Below are 6,111 nucleotides of genomic sequence, written 5' to 3' on the forward strand. Positions count from 1 at the left end.
TTAAGTTATAGGTTAAAATACGCTCGTGGATCGGACGCGTTTTGTTTTGCCTACACGACTTTGTCCCCAGGCCCAGAAATATTGTAAACTGTTCAATAATAATAATTAATATCCGGAAATCACAGACTGAGTACGGTTATCGTATTCCGTGTTGTTGACAGGTCGTCGCTAGTTTATCCGTACGCTTCGACGAACTTGTTTCATCATAATCAGACCCCTCATATTAACCTATATATTAATTGTTTAACGCCTACCCGAAAAACATCTCGTTTGATCGTTGACTTTTAGGATAAAATATTACCGATTGAATCGTTTTGCCACCAGTTTGAATTGCAATTCATTAGATTAGGTGAACAATTTATCCATTACTCAATATTACCGGTGGATCGCCAGTTTGATCCAATGATGCGCACTCTAAATCATTAAAGGTAGTTATTGTTGATTAAATCGTCGGCGTATTTGTTTATAGTGTGACTATTAAATTAATTTAAGAATAGCGATTATTAATTATTATTGCTTTTCATTCGTGTCCTGCGTCCGTTAAGCAAAATCATTTTTTGTGCATAGATGTTATAAATAATAAATATCCTACATTGCTGTCGATCGTTGTATTATTAATAATGAATGTTTAAAGCACAAACATATTTTATTCTTACAATATAATATACCTTCTAATAGGTATGCTCGCTTCTTCGATATTTCCTTTTTTTACGTGCACAATATCACGCGTTGGCACTTGTCAGTATTCTATTAGAAAATTCGGAATCGTTTTCCTCCCACGTCGAATAACTGCTAAAAACGCGAGTCAAAACCAATCTCAACGACTATAGATTAAAAAAAAATTAAAGTTTTGATATTATATCCCATGCACTAATATTCACCATTGTGTATAAGATAGGTTACCATGTTTTACTTGGACGCAGCTGTGTTTCTCGATCATCGGTATTAAGCGGCCACTATAGTAATCTTATAACTTTTATGACTAACGCTATAGTATCCGATATAATATACAATATTGTACATTATCCGTCTACGACCCGTCAGGAGAATAATTTCCGTGTTAGCGCCCATCGCGGAAAAAAGAGACGTGGACAATAATTATTTGAAAGCCATATTATAATAATATTATGTTGAACTTTGGCTGTCGCTCGTCGAGCGTTCTCAATAAATTGTTCGACACTTGCCGTTGCACAATATAGTATAATGTATAGGCGCTTGTGGAACGATTTCACGGATTCTGAGTTATCGTTATGTATTGTTTTTGTCGGTCCGCAATTATTGGTAACTACTATTATATTGTATTTGTTACCAGCTATAAAAAGAAAAAAAAGTATATTCTTAATAGTGATTGAAGAGGGAAAAATGATATATATAAAAAAAAAAAAAAAATAGAAATTATACGTTTTCGATGTTATGCTATAATTGCATTTAATGTGTTGTTTTTTTTTTACACTTATGGACAGGTTCTATGCAAACCTACTTAATAAGTGTTAATTTGTGTTTTTACTACAGTTTATTAAGATTATATTATTGAAGTTGTTCTAGGAACTTTAAACGCCACATTGTGGCGCTCAAACGGGTTAGTTACTGTAACCTAAGTTTAATCGTAATCGATGTATTTTTGATTATATAAGTTATATATTATTATTATTATCATTATTGGAACGCTTTTATTATTATATGTTTATAATATCATATTTATATACTTAAGCCACCTATTATAAGTTATCGATGTCGTACGCATTAACAGAAACTACGAAAAATATTATAGAGGTACCTACCTATCTACCTACCTATGTGTCTCACATACATTGTATTTTTTTTTATAGCATCAAAAAATAATATAAATTATCGTGGTCTGGATACGATTTTCGTTTAATATAATATTAAATTCCCCCGGATAAAATAATAATATTTATTAAACAACATCATCGCTGATGGTAATTATTCAGTTCCGACACCTAATGCCCGACCGTTCAAATATCCAATCTCAAATACCTGATTACAATAGGTACATACAGACTCCATTGGCGCCCCTTCCGAACTTGACAAATTGAAACTTAAAAAACATAGTACCTATTAATATTTTATAATATTATCCCACTTCAATTGGCCACTAAATTACGTGCAGTTTTGCCCATTAGTTGAAATGTCATTATAAAAAACCTGCATACCCAAAGTATTTCACCAACGCTAGCGTTAACTCAAACACAAAATCGATCGAAATTACCTTTTTGAATTGAAAATTCTTGAATTTTTGGGGACGCAGACATGAGATAATATGCAAAAAACCAAAATCGTTTTCACGTATTTCTTTCTTTTTTTTCAAAGAGTTCCATTGACGAAATCAATAAATATGTAATAGGAAACCGTTTTTCCTGAGATCGCATATCGCTCGATATCAATGATATTAATATTGTTATATTATTGGGCGGACGCCACTGGTGCAGTCTTCATGTAATTTAATAATAAATTAATAAATAACAATTGGTAGGTAGGTACCCTATTAAATATAAGGTGTGTGTATAATGAAATAAGCGTGAGATTTTCAAGACCAAAAGATTTATGTGAGAAATTATTCGTTATCGTTTTCTTTAAAACTTTACCGTTGCAATGTGACGAAATTGATTTCCTTTTTTTTTTGTCAGCAAGTATTCTCTGTACACTGATATTCATTTACATTATAAACTTACTATAAATATATATGAAAATATATTAGTATACTCGTAATTGTTAAGGACTTGTAATTTTTTTTTTAATATATTTTACTAAACTGGCTGAATATTTAATTACAACCATTATTAAATAATCAAAATTATATACCATTCAATTATTTTATAATACGTTAAACAACAACTTTGTACACATATCATGGCATTTCATCATGTTATATTTGTGATTTCAAGTCGGTGTTTACGTATTAAGACGTAATATACTATGATAACTATTTTTGTTTTCTGTTTTCAATTAAACGGTTTCATGCAAAAAATTACACATTAGGTATATCCATATAGGTATACTTACACATAATATATTGTTGTATCCAAAAAATATACTGTACGTTTTGGTGTGCTTCTGGTTGACTATATATTATATACCAATTACCAGCTTTATATATTATATTATGTTGTTTGGTGTTGAAAACAAATCAAATAAATCTTGTTTTATTTGACAAAAATGTATTTTTTAATATTTCTATATTATTGTGTTGTAACCTAACCTACGATCTACAAAATATCTTTATAATACACTTTAGGTGCTCATTGCTCACCTGAATTTTCTTCATTAACAATCTAAATATATCTTGCTTTTTTGAATTTTAAGTAAACTTTAAAAGAACATACTATTTTATAAAACTTGGATGTTTTAGTGTCTTACGTCATTTATATAAAGTGTTGTATCGATACAATTTTTCTTTTTTTTTCAAATAAGTACCCCCTTTTTTATTTTATATTATTAAACACATGATTTATTTTTAAAAATGTTTATACATTTGAAACAAAATGTGAAGTGTCCGGAGTTAAAGTTATTTACTGTACCTATGTACCCACTATAAGGGTAACATTGTTGTCCACGATAATATGTTTAAAAGATATATTTGAGACTATGATAAATTAGAAATTAATAATTATACGTAGTCATTAATATCAATCTATTAGCATAAATAATATTATTATATTACAAAAATAGATACTTGTTATTTACGAGTTCTTTTCGTGATATTTTACTTTTTTTATTTTTAATCAAATAAATATAGTAATTGAAATGAAAAAAAGTCTGAATTTGGGAAACTTCAAGAATTTGTGTTTTATTAGGTTAGTAATAAAAATGTAACTCAGTAATAATGAGTAGGTGGGTGATTAAGCTAGCTTTAATATAAAATATTAATGAGAGGGATCCGATATCACACCCAAGCGGTACCGGCGGTTTCAATCCACAAAAACGTCGGAGTGAACAGTCCCAAAATTGATATTTTTTAACTTTTCTCCTAAGCTATGATAGCTAGAAAGTTGGTTGATAGCTCATTAAAAAGGGATTATCCTACTATCCTAGTCAATACAAAATGTTTTCACAGTTATAAATAAAGTTATTTTTTGCTAGATTTTAATTTAGTGGAGTAGATTTCCGAAACTGGAGAACTGCAGATTTTGTTGTTTGGGGTCTTGTTAGATATGATAAATTGTCTTTAAATTAATATTGTTAAGTTCATTCAATGTATCCATGAGAGATATGTCTATATTAGGTACAAATAAAATTTAATTTATAACTATTATAAATAAATTTTAAATTTAGTTGGGGTAATGGCTGAGATGTATAGATACTAGAAAAATATTTTCCAAAGAGATATATTATAGATTGCCTTCCTTCGATTTCTTCATTTTGATACTTCATTATGTTAGGAATATTATTATTAGATATTTTATCTTTAAAAATTTTCAGAAGTATTTTTGATTGTATTTTGGATTGTATTTTATTAAGTTTAAAATATTAAATAAGTATTTATTATAGTATTTTATTTCAAAATTTTACATTGATTTCTTAAAGATGAGAATTTAATAAAATTGTATTGTGAATTAGTCCGTTTAAAATACAGGTAGGACTTTTTTTTTTCTTTAATTAAAACCTTAAATTCATTACTTAAACCATTTGGGATACGATGAAATTTTTTTTTCGTAAGTAGGGACACATTTATTAAAAATAGAAAAGAGTTGAGCATAAAAATTGAAATAATACCATCAATATTGTTATTGAATAAACTATATCAATTAATTGAATCTAATATTGTATTTATTCTTCGATAATTTGCTTTACACCAATATTATATACCAATTCATTAATATTTAATGAGTTTACATCATTACTTATTATATTACAATTGATTTTTAATGGTGGATGATGAGAATAAACATTAATAATAGGATATTTCCTTAATGATACCTTAATTGAATTATTGTTTGATTGACGTAATCTAAATTCTAAAATATTGTTTTTTGAATTCGTTATATTATACTGAATCGTGTTTATTAATGAAATATTATCGAAAACAAAAAGAATTATATGTATTAGGAGAAATAGCTGAAAGTACTATATTAAGATTACCTAGTAAAATTAAATCAGATAATGGATATTCATGAATTATATCGTTGACTGTATTAAAATAATCTGTATAGATGTCTTGAGATGAACGATCAGGAATATAAACGCTGCTAATTATATTATTATTTTTAGTTAATCTTCACTAAAATAGATATATCTTCTAGGTTTTTATTATTATTTTTATTCCATCATTACAAAATTAAAAGAAATATAAACAAAAAAGGTGGGTAAGTTGATGTCGCTCTGCTGTACAGTAGGTTACAAGTGGGTCACTGTATAATGGATAGTATTAAATTTGAATTCAATGATATAATGTCACTGGATAAGAAAAACGATTCTGAGTGGAGACGGTTTGTCAGTCTAGGTATTAGACATATCTATTATAGGTATACTTATCTATAGTATTAAAAAAAAATTGACCTATAATAGGTATTAATAATAAATTCCAAATTAATCATATCACAATATCAATCAGGTAACGCGTTATACATCAACAACAAACCGTGGTACTATCATAGATATATAATAGTATACTTTAGAAGTTTCAAGTACCCACAAATAATATTATACAATCATAACAATCACAACAAAATAACTAAAATAGTTATTCCAGGTTTTTTAATATGTAATTTCGTCTAAATTGGAAATTAAAATGACTATAAAAATAAACTGTGCTTATGTATTTCTTAGAATTTTTGGCAACATAAATAAATATTTACGTGGAATCTTGTTTTAAATTGTCAATCCTTAGATATAAAAGTTGAACATTTTATAAATTTTTAACTACAAAATAATTATTCAATTTTAAATTTGATAAATTTTGTCAAAATTCGATCTTTAAATGCTTATAAAAAAAAATTGTGCCTATGTATTTTTAATATTTTTCAACTGCTATTGTAACAATGTATCAGGAACCCTGTATTAATTTTTTACACTTTTTGGCCCAATAGTCAATAGATAAAACTTTATTGATATTTATAGAAAAAAAAAACTAAAAAAATTGAAAACTTACAA

The 6,111-nt window shown here is 27.2% G+C and overlaps 1 protein-coding gene across 1 annotated transcript in view; it reads left to right on the plus strand.

The window, feature by feature from the left end:
• LOC100575399 overlaps positions 1–6,111 on the plus strand; it is a 149,540-nt gene that overhangs the window by 72,280 nt on the left and 71,149 nt on the right. The window lies entirely within an intron of this gene.

Source organism: Acyrthosiphon pisum, chromosome X, assembly GCF_005508785.2.
Source record: "Acyrthosiphon pisum isolate AL4f chromosome X, pea_aphid_22Mar2018_4r6ur, whole genome shotgun sequence".
NCBI lineage: Eukaryota > Metazoa > Arthropoda > Insecta > Hemiptera > Aphididae > Acyrthosiphon > Acyrthosiphon pisum.